Genomic DNA, 18,061 nt, shown 5'->3' with positions numbered 1-18,061 from the left:
AGTAACTGCTGCCCCGTCGACAGGGAACCGGATGCGGACAAGATCAAGCAAAATTGGAGCCGAATAACCCAGGAAAAGGACGCAGGATATCGTGACGGAGAACGCAAGAAGGAAAGAGGGATCGCTGCTTTAAGTTTATCTTTTGTATCTAGACATCTCCGTCATTTCTGTTATATAAAGGTACCACGCCACCGAGCGTGGGGGACGACTGTTAATTAATTAAAAACTCAGAACGATTTTGATCACTGAGCTTTTGTAAGATCTGATTTTGTACACTTTTGTTAATGCAAGCAATATAAAGGATTTGGTGTTCACTTTGTTTCTACATCTGAAGTAACTCTAAGCAGTGTACCATCGTAGCCAAGGGCCCAGCTCTGACGGTCACTCGCTGTTGTATCATACGGTGATTTGTGTGGTTTGCATATTTCTTTCATTACAGTAATTCGATATCTCTTTGTTCTGATAGACTATGTTTCTTAATTAATATTCGAAATCTGAATAAGTTCTTTAATTCACGTCTCTGTATTACACAAACTGAATCTATTCGAATTGCATTTCTACAGCAAGATATTGGGATGAATGTTATCATTGGATTCATATGAAATAAGTATTTGTGAGGCTCGAAGATAATATTATCTTGTTCAGAAACACAGTCACATCACACATTACTCTCGGATTGCTGCAGTAGTATAGACCGTGTACATACTTTTAGATCTGCTGTTCCATTTGGATTTGCTGTTCCATTTGGATTTGCTGTTCCATTTGGGTTGCTGTTCCAATTGGGTTTGCTGTTCCATTTTATATGATTGACGTTTCCGGTTTATGATAGTTTGCTGTTCCATTTTATATGATTGACGTTTCCGGTTTATGATAGTTTGCTGTTCCATTTCATTACTGCTGTTCCATTCTAAGAATTGCTGTTCCAGTTTACTTTCGCCAATTTGCCTTTATTGCTTTTGCGTGATAGCAGGCCTAAGGCTGTCGTGAGCCCAGCAAGACGCTGCCTAGCTCCCTGACCTATAAGCCCATGCTTTGGTTTTCTTTCTTTATCAGTTTCTAAAGGGAAGGGTTATTGGTTCCGTACCCTTGACTGATCATCTGCCTTGTGTGATTTCATTTCCTGAATTGGTTTAGTTACAGCTTAGTGTTTGTTTCCTTTCAAGTTATTAGAACACTATACTGCCGAGCACTACTTGGACAGAACAGCCTCGGATTGAGTTACTCCTTGCAAGAACAAAACGATCCCGGATTGACTTAATAATGTGGGATAATTGGTGGTGTGAGAGACCCTAGTTATAGCTCTACATTTTGGCGCCGTTGCCGGGGAAGGAGTAATAGCCATTTGTCCTTTATAGAGTAGTGCGCAAATCTGCTAGGAGGGAGTTGGATTTTAAAAACGGAAGGTAAGAACCTGCGTATGGAGCATGTAAAAGCCCTGCTCCACCGTCCGCTCTCTTAGTAGAATTGCCAGTTAAATAGGATTTAGCAGTTTAATTGGAGTGCATGACTAAGCAGAAAAAGTTAGAAAAAGATCAAAAGCCTCCATCCAAAGCCAAGGGGCCGGTGACCCTTGGACGAACGACCTTTATAGATGAAATCTACAAGAAAGCCGACTCTCAGCCATCAGTAGGATATAAGAAAGCTAATTCTAGACAGCCTACTAGTTCCCTTCAGGCCTCGGGATCACCATCCGAAGCTTTTGCTGAGGTGCACAGTCGAACAGAGGAGCAGGATTTTCAAGATATTGAAAATTTGACTCCTGGACCATTGCACGAAGGGACCCAAAGTAACCTTTGTGAAGGAGAAGGAGAAACAGGGGAAATTGAGGAACCTAGATCTCCTATTGAATTAAACCAGCCTTTGAATAGCCCGGACAAGGGAAGCGCTGCGAAAATCCTTGTTGAAGGAATTCATTCACCGCAGACAGTTGGGGCCATTATCATCCCTGATCAAGGGAGTGGTGTCAAGACAATCCCTGTTAAGACTACCCATCCTCAACCAAGGAACACTCTCTTGGAAATTCCTGAAGATTACTGGCATATATTTGATCCCATGGCGCAGAATCAGCCAAACACCCAGACCTCCACATTGCAATATCCGATAGTAGATTCTGCAGCAAACGCACCCATGAAAGCCATCCCTCTCCAGCATATTCCCACATTTCATGGCCTCACATCAGAAGATCCAGACGCATTCTTGTTCGAATTTGATGTATTATGTAGAGGATACGACTACACCACCGATCCCCAGAAACTGAAACTGTTCCCCTCTACATTAAAAGGGGCTGCGTTGAGATGGTTTATGGGCTTAGGTGGTGGGGTTATTAACAATTGGGACCAAATGAAAGAAGCCTTTTTAAAGAAATACCAAGATTACTGTAGGTCAAGGGAACTAAAAGATGAAATCTTTCAAATGTCAGCCAGACCAAACGAAACCCTAGAAGAATATGTGGAACGTTTCCAATATAACTTGCAAAGATCCCCTTATGCATCACTACCTCTGCCTGACAACATGTTGAAAACTGCATTAATTAGAGGTATGAGAGAGCAATGGATCGAAACGTTAAACATCATGGGGAAAGGAGACATTTATCAGGAAAATTTTGCTGATATCATTGATCTGTGTATCAGGATCTCGAGAGGCAGCACGAGGATAAAACCAGCGGAATATGATCGCTTCCCCAGAGATAACAGAACATTAACAGAGGGAGTAACACGGGTGGAACTTGGAAATTTGCTAGAAAATTTTAAAACTGATATCCTGGGAACACTAACTACACAACTTGACATTGTGCCGGCCAAACAGAAGCAAGCCAAGGCAGAGCAGAATCTAGCCATCTTTTGCCCACGATGCAGGAAAAAGCACAGCCACAAAGAATGCCCGCTGGATACAGTCCAAATATGTGCTATCTGCACCAAGGACCACCTGACCGAAAGCTGCCCTTCACTTCCTGGTCTGAAGGCAGTATACAAAGAAGCAGAAGAGGAGTCAGAACCAGCATATTTTGTTAACCAGCGACGTCAATGGCAGCCTAGGCAACCAGGTATGTTTTCAGACCCCTCCTCTTCTTTTCAACCCCCGCAGTTCAACACTCAGCAACAGAACATGTGGCAAACCCCGTTTTCAAATTGGTCACCTCAAACGTTTCCTACTCCGAATCCTTGGATGTCCCAATTTGGTTGGCCAAACTGCCCTTATCCTCCACCATATTGGCAGAATAGTTCCTATCCTCCACAGTGGACCCCTTCCACTTCGCAAGGCTCATCCTGGCAGACAAGCTGGCCAAGACCGACATATCAGCCAGCCGGATCAATCCCACTCCCTCAACCAACTTTGCCAGCCTTACCACAAAATTCCCAGTCTAATCTGAGACCGCAACTCCCAGCCCAACCCAACCCCAATCCTAATAATAGGCCAGTCCAATCCATTCAAATCATAGACACATCAGAGATTGAGTCTGACCTAAGGGAGTGCAACGATCTTCAGTTAAGATCGGGACGAATAGTAGAAACAGAGGGAGATAAAATGGTTCATATTGAAAATCAGTTACCTGTAGAACAACCCCCACAATGGAAGGATGAAAACAAAGAGCAAAACAATAAACAAGCAAGCACATCCTCTCCTCCTTTCCCATAACGATTAGTCATATCTCGACCTATACAACCTCCAGACTTTGACATTCTGGGAGAATTACAAAATTTGTATATAAAGATTCCATTCCTCCAAGCTATACAAGATATTCCTATATATGCGAAAACCATAAAGGAATTATGCATCAAAAAATCAAGGAGGAATACAAATACTAACCCTAGAGTCCAAGTAGTTGGTACTTTATCCGACCTATTATCAGGAAAGAAAACACCTATCAAATATGAAGATCCCGGGAACCCAATTGTAACCGTTCAAATCTATGGCCAAACCCTGACTAACGCTCTAGTCGACCTAGGAGCCGCAATCAACATTTTGACAACCTCCACCTGCCAAAAGCTTGGCATTACGTCAGTAGAACCTACCTCTACTCTGTTAGAATTGGCAGATCGATCTGTGGTTCGACCAGAAGGTACTCTGAATGATGTCATGGTTTCCGTAGATTCATGGGAGTATCCCACAGATTTCCTGGTAATTAATCCTAAAACCCGACTAGATGGACATCCGTTAATCTTAGGCAGACCCTGGCTTGCTACTGCCGATGCCTACATTGGCTGCCGGCAGGGAAACATGACTATAGCTAAAGGACCCGATGTCAAAAATTTAATTCTGTACCCTCCAGCTCAGCCAAGCCTACCAATGATCAAAACTAACCCTTATCCTGTATCATATCTCGCTAACAACATCAGATCTCCATTAACCATACAGAAGACGTTAGACTTCAAGGATCAAACAGAAGACGACGCCATTAACAATTTTATTAGTCAAACTGAAGCTAGAAAACATATGCAGTGTCTTATGATAGAGGCAGCATTTGACAACGAGCTAGAAGAAGATCCCTTAAAAGATCCGCATGATCAGACAATACCAGTAACTGCCGTTGCTAATACTAAAGTAGTGGAAATTGAACCTGGTAAAACTCTGAATATTAACGCCAATCTTACACCAGATCAAGAGATAAAACTTGTTAATCTGTTACAAAAATACAAAGATGCATTTGCATGGGATTACCCCGACATGAAGGGGATTGATCCTCAATTATGCACCCATCACATTTATATAGAGAAAGACGCAAGACCTGTCCGTCAGCCACAAAGGAGACTCAACCCGCACCTAAAAGAGATAGTGAAAGATGAACTTCAGAAGCTCTTAGATGTTAACTTTATTTACCCTATCTCTGACAGTAAATGGGTCTCTCCCCTCGTGGTGGTACCAAAGAAAAATGGAAAATGGAGAATCTGCGTCGATTACAGGGAGTTAAACAAGGCTACAAAAAAGGATCACTTTCCCCTCCCATTTATAGATCAAGTATTGGACACGTTAGCAGGGAAGAAATTTTTCTCCTTTTTAGATGGCTTCAGTGGATATAACCAAATCCAAATTGCCCCTGAAGACCAGGATAAAACTACCTTTACGTGCTCTTGGGGAACGTTTGCCTATCGTGTATTACCCTTCGGCCTATGTAATGCCCCTGCTACATTTCAAAGGGCTATTCTCAGTATTTTTGCAGATCTAATAAACGATGGACTTGAGGTGTATATGGACGACTTCACACCGTATGGGGATGAATTTGATCCAGCTCTGGATACCCTGGAAAAAGTTTTACAACGCTGCATTGCTACCAAACTCTGCCTCAGCCACAAGAAGTGCTACATGATGATGACGGAAGGAATCATCCTAGGGCACTACATTTCAGCAGCTGGTATCCAGGTAGACCCTGCTAAAATTCAGATTCTTTTGCTCATCCCTACCCCCACTACTCAAATAGAGGTACGTAGTTTTCTTGGATTTTCCGGATATTACAGACGTTTTATAGAACATTATTCACAGATTGCAGCACCTCTGTATGCTCTGACAGGTAATGTCGATTTTTTGTGGACAGATAAATGCGACCAGGCTTTTAGAGAATTGAAAAAGTTGCTGTCAATTGCTCCAGTCCTTCGAGGACCAAACTGGAATCTGCCATTCCAGATCTCATCGGACGCCTCAGATACAGCAATCGGTGTAGTCCTAGGACAAGAAGAGGATAAGAAGCCATACGCTATTTACTATATTAGCAAGAATTTATCCTCTGCCGAACTCAATTATACTGTTACTGAAAAGGAATTTTTGGCTGTAATCCATGCTGTTAATAAATTTAGGCATTATATTACAGGTTACCCTGTTGTGTTATATACAGATCACTCTGCTATTAAATATCTAGCAAACAAACCTGTCACGAATGCTAGAGTAACTCGATGGTTGATCCTGTTGCAGGAGTTTGACATCACAATTAAGGATCGACCCGGCAAGGAGAACCTTGTAGCCGACTTCCTCTCAAGAATACCCAAATCAAGCGAAGCAGCAGCCGTGGAAGATCAATTCCCTGACGAACATCTGTTTGCCATTGCCGTTCGCACACCCTGGTATGCTGACGTCGCCAATTACCTTGCAGTGGGTAAGTTACCCAAACACCTAACCCCTCAGGAACGAAAACAAATTGTTCAAAAAAGCACACGATTTTCGTGGATTGGAGACCATTTATTTCATACAGGGGCAGACATGCAAATCAGAAGGTGTATTCGAGAGGATGAGATCCTAGACATCTTAAAGGCTTGTCACAGTGGACCATGCGGGGGGCACTTTGCCGACAAGAGAACAGCACATAAGATACTACAGGCAGGGTACTATTGGCCCACAATCTTTAAGGACGCGAAAAAATTTGTGCAGGCCTGTGATAGCTGCCAGCGTGCAGGAAAACCTGGTCAAGCTGATGAAATGCCTCTGAGACCACAACTGGTTATTGAGCCATTTGAACGATGGGCTCTCGATTTCGTCGGACCCATTAATCCACCCTCAAACCAAAGGACATACATCTTGGTAGCAACAGACTATGTTACTAAGTGGGTTGAGGCTAAATCATTAGCTAGGGCTACAGAAGATTCGGTAATACAATTTTTGTTCCATTTGTTTGTACGTTACAGACTTCCAAGAGAAGTGATTACAGATGGTGGACCACAATTTGTTGGAAACAAACTAGCTGCAACACTTAACAATTATCATATCCAACATAAGATTACTACCCCCTACCATCCGCAGGCAAATGGACAAGTAGAAAACAGTAACAAGATAATTGAGTCAATCTTAACAAATACCATCGCATCACACAGGCGTGATTGGGCTGCTCGGCTACCTGAAGCTCTGTGGGTTTATAGAACCACATGGAGAAGTACGACAGGCTATTCACCTTATCAATTGGTGTTTGGGAAACAACCAATTTTTCTTATCGAATTTGAGATCCAAACACTACAAACTGCACAAGAGGTCGGCCTAGATCTGAATGAGGCACAGATCAATCGACTACGACAAATCAACGAATTGGATGAGGTTAGGCTCTCTGCATTACAAAACACAACATTAATCCAACAGCAGCGAGCTAAGTGGCACGATGCACTTATAAAGAATAAAGTCTTCCATGAAGGAGACTGGGCTCTGTTATACGATTCTCGGTTCCAGGACTTCCCAGGGAAACTCCAGACTCGCTGGCTAGGACCATATGAGATCCAGAAGGTGCATGACAATGGGACCCTCACTCTGACCACGATTGACGGTTCTGGACATACGTTCAAAGTAAATGGCCACCGAGTTCGTCTCTATCGAAGACCCCTTACTCGGGAATCCTTTTGTCAACAGCTTCAGCAAGATACTGATTTGGAGATCCTAGGAGAGGAAGTGAAATCTTCCTCACCCATAACTTAAGCAATTTGTTTTTCGTAATTTGTACATAACATCCTGTACATATGTTCTTTTCATCTTTTGTTTGTAGTGTTTTGGTTAAGCACTGGTTTGATTTTGCTGTTCCTTTTTTTAGGAACAACACCCGTTTGATTTTGCTGTTCCTTTTTAAAAGGAACAGCACTTTTGGTGTTTTGCTGTTCCTTTGTAAAAAAAGGAACAGCACTTGTTGTTTTTGTTGTTCCTTTGCGAAAAGGAACAGTACTTTTTGCTTTGCTGTTCCTTTGCGAAAAGGAACAGCACTTTTTATTTTGCCGTTCCTTTGCAAAAAGGAACAGCACGTTTGTGTTTTGGAATTTTTGCTGTTCCTTTGTGAAAAGGAACAACACTTTTTGCTTTGTTGTTCCTTTGCGAAAAGGAACAACACTTTTTATTTTGCCGTTCCTTTGCGAAAAGGAACAGCACGTTTGTGTTTTGGAATTTTTGCTGTTCCTTTGCAAAAAGGAACAGCGTTTTGGCATTTTGGAATTTTTGCTGTTCCTTTTCACTTTTTCGTTCTGCTGTTCCTTTGCGAAAAGGAACAACACTTTTGGTTTTTGCTGTTCCTTTACGAAAAGGAACAGCACTTTTTGGGCTTTGCTGTTCCGTTGCAAAAAGGAACAGCCCGTGTGGATTTTTGCTGTTCCTTTGCAAAAAGGAACAGCCCGTGTGGATTTTTGCTGTTCCTTTGCGAAAAGGAACAGCCCGTGTGGATTTTTGCTGTTCCTTTGCAAAAAGGAACAGCACTCTTTGTGCTTTGTTGTTCCTTTGCAAAAAGGAACAGCACTCACATATTCCTTTTTTTTCAAAGATGCAGAATGTCTTTAATTCCGCTATTTTCCGCAAGACGAATCATCCACATGCTCAGACACCATCTATTTGGACGTCTTGCGATTATGCTCTCCTAAATCCTTTAGATATAGCAATGACATTATGCAATGAACTTAAAAGCATGTTATACCAAAACCTGCATATCATAAATCGCTATTGTTTTAACAGTCAGCAGATATAAGAAGATAAGAGGAGCGACACTAACTTTCGTCTTTACTGTCATTATCTTGTTCCTGAACCATGGTTTGGCAATTTTTATCATGTCGATTTCCCTAAAAACTTCCTTGATCATCATTGAGGAATATGAGCAAACATTTATATCTGTCTGTTGGAATTGTAAGACTTCTTCCACCATTCCCCGCTCTTAAGGAGTGCGGAGCCACCCTTATGTGTAATTGAACAAAGAAAAAGAAGTGTGCTGCAAAAGAAGAACAAAAGAAAAAATAAAAATAAAGATATGAAATCGTCAAATGCAAGATAGGGGGTCTCATTCAGAGCCAGCCTGCCATGATCATAAGGATGGAAGCGAAGTGGCATTCCCATTACGGCCACCACACCAGGGATATGGTCCAAAGGAAAAATAACAAGCAAACCTTGGAACAGGAGGTCTCATCACGAGCCGGCCTGACCACGTTTCGTGCCTACCTTGTGAATGGCATTATGGTTATCTGGTCACCAAGCCAGCATAATGGCCTGCATTTTGACGAAGCACTCTTCAGTACATACACAAAGGATAATGGTTCCGGAGGGTGAGATAAACAACTTTGCCAAGGTTATGAACATCTGTTGGCAGTAGAGCTCTGTTAATGGCATTGGAGTCGTAATATTTACACCAACAGGTATGATATTAAGTCTGTTTGTCTTTTATTTCCTTTGCATGTATCATATGTCACACCCTGATATAATTATCGCATGAGTATTATCACCAATCATGGCAACGGAATTGACAATGACTACTGAACACTTTGTACCGTTGACAGATGTCCAACCCTCGGTTCCTCATTATATCACACTGGCTTATCTTAAAAGCGATCCATTTTTCTGCCTCGATTTCGGTACTTCACTGTCTTTTTGCAACATGGCATAATTTCCATCTGCTGTACTTTATGATTTGACTCCCGACTGGCTGCTGCTCCTCTCTTTGACGGCTGGGGGCAGCCTATCAGATCGCGGGGGGGGAGGTGACCTCATTACTCCAATGGTTACGTGGCTGCACATCATTCGGGCAAAATAACAACACGATTTAACGGTATGATGATCTCATTCTACGGACTGCCACCCACGATCTTTCTCTTTGATGCATGCTCTGCGAAAATCCTTCCTAAAATAGCATCGAGTATCCTCTCTGTTCGGTAAATACTGCGGACAGTTGCTGTTCCATTCCCAAGTTCATTTCTGAGAGTAAGCTATGGGCGGGAAAACAATCCGAAGAGAACCGCACAAGCTGATCGCGTCTGATGCTGCCCGCGAAATTCTGGAAAATGCAGGATGGTTGAATTACTTCAACCGCCTGCAAGAATCGAACGAGGCTGTAGCATTGGAATTCCTGCAAAATCTGTAGGAAAACCACTCTATAGTCGGAGGAAAGCGGATAGAAGTCACGGAGGACATCATTGCAGAAACCTCAGGATTACCAGCTGTTGGACCCAGATGGGAGCTGAAGAAGGAAAGACTGCAGAAAGCAATGGAAATTTTCCAAAGCGAAGGCCAAAGTCTGACGGTCAAAGGGAAAGGAGTTCTGCCGATGACACTGGGGGAACCCTGGACCGAGCTGGCGAAAATAGTGCAGAGCTATATCACCTGCGAGGGGAGGAAGGATGTGGTAAGGGCTCGTCACTTAAAACTTCTAGCTGTTTTGAAGGGAAAATGCTCTGTAAATCTCCCTGCCTTCTTAAATTCATTATTACATGATGCGGCCCGAAGTTTGAAGAAAGCTCAGCACACAGAGACGGTTGTTAGCCACCACGGACTGATTCGGCTCATAATAAGCCACAGTCTTGCCCAACAACAAGACACTTGGGAGGAATTGGTTGAAACAGTCAAAATGGGACTGGCTTTACCTCGAACCTCCAGCACACTGGAACGTTCAGAAGAACATAAGGAGCCAACAACAGAAAAGCAGGCTGTTTCAAAACGAAAGCAGTCCTCTAGCACGCCGAAACAATCAGAGAAACGTAAGAAGTCGGCGGCAGAAAAACAGGCTGTGTCGAAACGGAAGCGATCCTCCGATACGCCGGAACGACCAGAGGAACCTAGAAAACCTGTTGGCACTCCCAACCTGCCTGAAAGACCCAGGAAGTCAGCTCGATTGGTCCGAATAAGGGGAAGGTTGGAAAAGATTCAGAAAACTGTGACCCAACCAATCGAAATCGAGGACAAACCTTCAGAAGAGGAAGGCGAATTACCCGAAGGAAATGCTGAGCAATTAGAGGCTGGAACTAACCAGCCAGGAGAAGGAATTGAGGAAGAAAATGCACAATCTATGGGTAGCCCATTGCAAGACCATCCAGGAGAAGAGGAATTGGAAGCAGTTCTGGCCAACATGGGAGAATACGGCCAAGCCTCTAGTCCAGGAGGCATCCCTGACGGTCCCGCAGAAGAAGAATTACCTGAAGAAGGGCATGCAGAAGAAGCAGGGGAAGGAAACCTGCCCGGTAATGAAGCAGAAGACATCAATTCGGGACAATCTGTCCCCAGGGCACCGGAAGATGTTCCGGGAAAGGAAGAAGGAGTAAAATTAAAGGCCAAACCCTCTGCCGAGGCTAAGGAAATTGCAAAATTGAAGAAGAAGCACCAGAGGATGCTGGGCACGATAGCCAGACTTCGGCAACAAATCAGAATGTTGAAAGCCAGTCTGAGAATACAAAAAACTGCAAGGCAAAAGAAAAGGACCACGGCAGCAAGAACCCCGAGGGTTAGGGTTCGTTTTGAAGGACGAAACCCCATCAGGAGACCTACTGTTGAGGAACAGTCCGCTGTTCCGAATGTTAATGAGGAACAGGGTGCTGTTCCAATAGAAACTGCTGTTCCATCTGGCCCGGAGGAACGAATGGACATTCCAATGGAACAGCAAGAGGCTCCGGTGGTAGGAAGACCACACCAACCCTTTGTTCGCATAAAAAAGGAGACGGATAGCAAAGAGGTTCAAACGGAAACACCCCCCTCGGGTGTAATTCGGGTCCTAAATTCGAAACAACGCAATAGGAAAGTCCAGGTTAAACTTCCAGCCCCTACGGCTGCCTGGAAGAAAGACCCGAAAACCAGGACCTTGCATAAAATGATGAAGGAAGCCCAGCAGGAGGCCGAGCAGTTGCGAGAACAGACGGTCCCCAAGGAAAGATATGAGGAGCTCCAACAGCAACTTCGAAATATCAGTCAGTCTGAAAGCCAGGCCTTTGAAGGATGGCAGAAGGAGCAGGAAAAGGTTGCTAAGGTAACTCGTCGACTAGATAGTGTTGTTAAGCAGATGGACACCTTGTGTTCCTTGTATACTGATGTTTTGACTTGTAGAGCCCCTACTAAAAATTATGCTTTATTTTTGCTTGAACGTTATTTGAGATTAAAAATAAAAGCTGTTAGGGCAGGAGCACCCATCCATATCAACACTGTTAATGATTTTATAGATTGCTGCAAGCACTATGGAGTTAAAGTTCAAAGATTGTTATGTGAATTCTACTTGCACAACCTTGTCTTAGACCAGGAAACTGATTTGAATCCTGGCCCTTTCGTTGGCGATATACAATTTCAAGCCTTTATCTCATTTGGGGTGAATCAGTTAAAATGGTTTAAAGCTTACAACATCTTTCAGAGGCAAGAAAATAGTTTAGACCTTTGGGTACGAGCTGAACCTAGGGACCCAGCAGCATTATGGAGAGAGCATAGGAGTATGATGAGGATCCTAGGTGTCATGAAGATATTAGGTCCCATGCATGAAGACTTGATCCGAAATGGTCTGGAGTATTTCCTGACTATTAAAGACCAGGCCTTCCATGCTGCAAAGTTTCGATACCGAACCTCTAACCCAAACATCCAGCTCAGGGAACCCTTTAACTTTGAGAATTTTGAATTGGCTGCCAGTCGATTGAGTCTCTATGGGGAACGGATTCTGCGAGCAGGCCCATTTTGGTTGGGATATCGGTTTCGCAGTCCAATTGTTTGGCATCCTGCACCTGGATATCAGGCTCTATATGAGATGCCTGCACATCAGTTAGACCAGTTCTTTGACCATCTAGTTGCTAATCATGGTTGTCGGCCTCTTCGAGAGATCCCTTCTCCGGCCTACTCTCTCACAGCCCTGCATGTCAATTACAACGTTTTCATGAGGACATGAAACAGGGTAAGTAGGGGGGTGTGTGGAGCACCTGGAAGGTATGCTTTTTGATAAGTAATCTAGTGGTTTTTCAATACTATTTCTAATCTTTTCTGCATATTGAGCCTAAAAACATAAGGGTTTTGGTAAAATGTGTGAAAATGGGCAAACGAAGCTTAATTACTAATAATCGATGTTTTCTATGCAGAAGGACGCGGAAATAGGGGATTATCGAGCAAAAACGAGAAGCGCAAGGAAAGTAACTGCTGCCCCGTCGACAGGGAACCGGATGCGGACAAGATCAAGCAAAATTGGAGCCGAATAACCCAGGAAAAGGACGTAGGATATCATGACGGAGAACGCAAGAAGGAAAGAGGAGACCCGAACGAATAGCGAATCCCTCAGGATCTTCGATCCTGAGGGATCGCTGCTTTAAGATTATCTTTTGTATCTAGACATCTCCGTCATTTCTGTTATATAAAGGTACCACGCCACCGAGCGTGGGGGACGACTGTTAATTAATTAAAAACTCAGAACGATTTTGATCACTGAGCTTTTGTAAGATCTGATTTTGTACACTTTTGTTAATGCAAGCAATATAAAGGATTTGGTGTTCACTTTGTTTCTACATCTGAAGTAACTCTAAGCAGTGTACCATCGTAGCCAAGGGCCCAGCTCCGACGGTCACTCGCTGTTGTATCATACGGTGATTTGTGTGGTTTGCATATTTCTTTCATTACAGTAATTCGATATCTCTTTGTTCTGATAGACTATGTTTCTTAATTAATATTCGAAATCTGAATAAGTTCTTTAATTCACGTCTCTGTATTACACAAACTGAATCTATTCGAATTGCATTTCTACAGCAAGATATTGGGATGAATGTTATCATTGGATTCATATGAAATAAGTATTTGTGAGGCTCGAAGATAATATTATCTTGTTCAGAAACACAGTCACATCACACATTACTCTCGGATTGCTGCAGTAGTATAGACCGTGTACATACTTTTAGATCTGCTGTTCCATTTGGATTTGTTGTTCCATTTGGATTTGCTGTTCCATTTGGGTTGCTGTTCCAATTGGGTTTGCTGTTCCATTTTATATGATTGACGTTTCCGGTTTATGATAGTTTGTTGTTCCATTTTATATGATTGACGTTTCCGGTTTATGATAGTTTGCTGTTCCATTCTAAGAATTGCTGTTCCAGTTTACTTTCGCCAATTTGCCTTTATTGCTTTTGCGTGATAGCAGGCCTAAGGCTGTCGTGAGCCCAGCAAGACGCTGCCTAGCTCCCTGACCTATAAGCCCATGCTTTGGTTTTCTTTCTTTATCAGTTTCTAAAGGGAAGGGTTATTGGTTCCGTACCCTTGACTGATCATCTGCCTTGTGTGATTTCATTTCCTGAATTGGTTTAGTTACAGCTTAGTGTTTGTTTCCTTTCAAGTTATTAGAACACTATACTGCCGAGCACTACTTGGACAGAACAGCCTCGAATTGAGTTACTCCTTGCAAGAACAAAACGATCCCGGATTGACTTAATAATGTGGGATAATTGGTGGTGTGAGAGACCCTAGTTATAGCTCTACAGAAACACTTGCTTATGTTTATTTTTTAACGAGCATGAAGTCCGCGTTAAAACTGCTCGGATTTTGCATTTATTTTTTAACGAGCATGAACTTTGTGCTAAAACTGCTCGATTACCCAGTCATATGATAAGAGTGTCTCATCAAGATTCTATTTTTTATGGAGCTTCATCTCACTAAGCTTTGCTCCGGATCCTTTCGTTATGCAAGTTCGGAAACGACTAATCCTACAAGTTTAAAGGGTTAGACCTACAGGTTTAAAGGGAGGACCTAAAAATTTAAAAAATAAATAGCCGCCCCTTGCTTGCACTCCAAAAGGTTTGCATGCCCCCAGGCATAAAGTACGATTTCAAGGTTACCTCTACTTCATTTCCGTCAAAACATTCGTTTCACCAAGAGAGGCCTACCTCTTTCAGGTTACCCAAAGATTGTCTCGTTAACCTTTCAAACAAAACACTTCCTCGGCAATGTCTACTGAAGTAGACAAAGGTGAGCGACGTAGACCGCCAACTCACATAACTTTGACAAAAGAATCTTATTCTAGAATAACCCTCTTCCTAGACGAACGAGGTACAGACTAGTCATATTCTCCCGCGGAAACCTACTCTATACCCAAAGTTTTCCTGCCGAAGTAGACCAGGACGCATGCCCCCTGGGTTCCAGTCATATCCTCCCAGATTACTCGCGCTCATCAGGAGGACAGACCGTGGGCTGAGACACTTCTTGCGTAAAGAGACCATTTAGGGATGGTACATGACTATTTGCGATGCGTGATCCGGGAAATGAAAGTTGGTCCACGAGCTTGACCACTCTTCCTTCATGCGGAAAACACATTACTCTAAAGAGTGAGGAGACGATGGCTCCCATGCAATATATATATCTCGTCCAAGGAGTAGGTTATAATCCAAGGGTCCTTGAACGACCATCACGTTCATTTGAACGGTCTTCCCTTTCAATGTTATGGGCACATTGGGGAGGATCCCTAAAGGTCGACTGGTTCCTTTATCAAAGCCTGATAGATTTCTCATTTCAGGCAAAAGCGCTGGCGAACCAAGCGCTTTCCAAGCAATAGAGGAAAGGATACTCACAGATGCCCCCTCATCAATGATAGTGCCAGCCATTACCCTTCTGTATATTTGAACGATAATTCTGAATGGTATGCTTGCTGGCAACCGGGGTCTGCCTAGTTGGTTCTAGTCAAAGGACACAACCAGGTTTCTTGGTGGTGGGACCGAATAGACGGCCGGGTATGACTCTGACGAAGTTCCTTCCTGCGACAAAGGAATGGGCAAATTGCCCCCTTGTTCATCGGAGTCTGTGTTGATGAAGATAATTTGGATGGTGTCGTCTTTATTCTCCTCTGTGATGGTATCATTCGAATATAGAGGCTCTGAAGGCAAAACCGGGTCAACTTCCGTATCAACCTGTTGACTTTCGTCAGGCATGGATCCAGATGGTTCATCTTCAATGATAGGTGCTTCGGCTGACCACCTGGGCGGGCCAGCCGGGTTCTCAACTAGTGAAGGACTTGGCAGGAGTTTTTTATATCCAGGAGGAAGTTGCGCTCGTAAAATCGGGCGATCTTCCAGAACTCTTTTAGCCTCGTCTAAGAAGGGACAACGGTGGATGGCATGGTCGCCTTCACACAGTTTGCAGGGAAATCTAGCTTTCCCTCTCTGTCCTGGGACTTCACTTTCACTAGTCGACGGTGAGCAGTCAACATGGCTATCAGAGGTTGATGCTACCAAATTGTGCAAACGGGGAGACCATTCCCTTAGTATCCGAGGGATGCAGGGACAATCTCTGTGGAAGTGGTCTCCCTTGCATATGACACATGGCGATTTAGGCCTTGTCAGTGCTGTGTGTGGATTTTTGTCAGACGACACTTGTTTGCCCCCAGTCGCTTTTGGCTCCTTCTTCTTCTTCTCTTTCTTCTTCTTTTCCTTCTTCTCCTTAAGAACTTTGTTTTTTGTTTTACCAGTTCCGTCAAGCGAAGAGGAAGGAGGAGAGGAAGAGTTAGATGAAGTAGAAGGCTGGTTGGCAACTCTGGTCTGGTCTAACTGTTGACTCAACTGTTCAGGAATGGTGGTGTTCTGAATGACATTGGTTGAAAAGAGCCAGACCAGCAGGCCAATTGTCAGTCCTAGAAGTGACAATGTGGCCATATGGGGCACACCAACATCTCCCCAAGAGGAGAAGGGACTAGGATTTCCACCAAGGGGAATTCCTTGGTTGGTGTGCTCCATTTTTCAACCTAAAGATCAATGCAGGAATAAAGGGTGATTGTTCCGTTTAAAATAAATTTTTTAACGACGCTTAGACACAACTTGCTTTTTCAGTTTTAAAGAGTCGAGAAAAAGCTAAAGATGACTCTAGTCTCCTTCGATGTTTTAACGAGCCCGAAGTGACAAATGCTCGGATGGACTTTTTTCTGTTATAGAGTTTGAAAAAGGCCAAAAGAAACTGCTCTAGAGTTCTAGGCAGAGGGTGTGCCAAACTTTTCGCAAAACGCAGAATACTTTTTAGGGTACGGGTGGTCGATCTTCCTGAATGCTGTGTTCAGTGTATTACGATCAGTAGGGCGGCCGACACGACTTCCTAAGGATAAAGGTTTTATGCCTATAGGGGTCTCCCAATATATACGCGATGGTACGTGGGAGCACAATCCGTACTGGCGCTATCGTCCCTCAGGAGGAATCACCCACCATCCACGAGATCGACAGTCACTAGGCTTAACGACGCCGGAACACGTCTCTAGCCTAGACCTCTATGTTGTGCGTTATGTTGCAAAGCGTTGTTAAGTTCATTCAATTTATTTTAGGTTGATATTTTTAAAGTTTGCCTTTCAAGGTTCACCACGAGATGTATGATACAAATTCCTAAATGCAGTCTAAAGATGATAAGCAAGCTTTATATCTTTTCAACTTTGAAAATCCTAGCTACTAAGGGAAAAGAAAGACACCATCTTTTCTCAAAGAGCAATCAGCACACTCTAATGCACTTTTCCTAAATCCAACATGCAAACTATCAAATGCAAATGCACAATGCAGGTGTTTGTTTTCCGCTTTCTTAGTATTGATGCCTACAAAGAAAGCTTTTTGTACAACTTTGAATTTTCTTTTAAATGATCAATACAAACAAGTTTACTTTTTCGAAATCAGAGAGGGTAGAAGAGACTACAACACTTAATGATTTTCGAAATGAAGACTTGTTTTGACACTTAAAAGAGACAAACTCAAACCAATAAGCAAAAGTAAATGTATAATCAATCTGCAAACAGCCAATGAACTCTCTTCTAAGATCACAATCAACAGATCTGAATCAAGGGCTACATGATGACTATTTCACTCATGCAAAGGAAGACTGTAAATGACGCCACAAACACATAAAAACACTCACAGTCTTTTTGTACAAAAGGAGGCGGAGTCTAAGCAGAGAAAAGGAGTTATCAGACTGGTACCTATGCTGGTTACAGGCTGCAAAAATCAGAGATCAAAACAAGGCAAAACAGAGCAGAGAACCCCAGCTGCACAAGGACAAACTGGTTCAGCGCAACCTCAACACAGGGGTTTTGACATTCAGCGCAGGTAGCCTTCACGGGACCTGCATTGAAATGCAGAATCCCTTCACTGGGTCTACGCTGAATGAGAAACTCTCGTTTCCCTCAGGTTCTGGGTCACATATTGCTATTTAATCAACTGTTTCAGGCCAAATAAAAGCAACAAGCAAGGTGTAATCAAAGGGATGCTTTGAGGGAGTACTAAGATCTATCACAAAGGATTATCAAATCATTTGTGGATCCATTTTTCAGATCATAGACAAGTCCAGTGATTGGATCAAAGAAGCAACTGTCTACTTTGCATCCGGGAAAAGCAGATGCAGTTCGATTGTTGTTGTCAAGTCTATGAAGTAAACAATGATAGAAACACAAATA

This window comes from Pinus tabuliformis, chromosome 8 (assembly GCF_031772625.1).
Source record: "Pinus tabuliformis cultivar Carrire ecotype Pingquan chromosome 8, CPIR1, whole genome shotgun sequence".
Classification (NCBI taxonomy): domain Eukaryota; kingdom Viridiplantae; phylum Streptophyta; class Pinopsida; order Pinales; family Pinaceae; genus Pinus; species Pinus tabuliformis.
Note: the sequence above shows the minus strand (reverse complement) of the source record.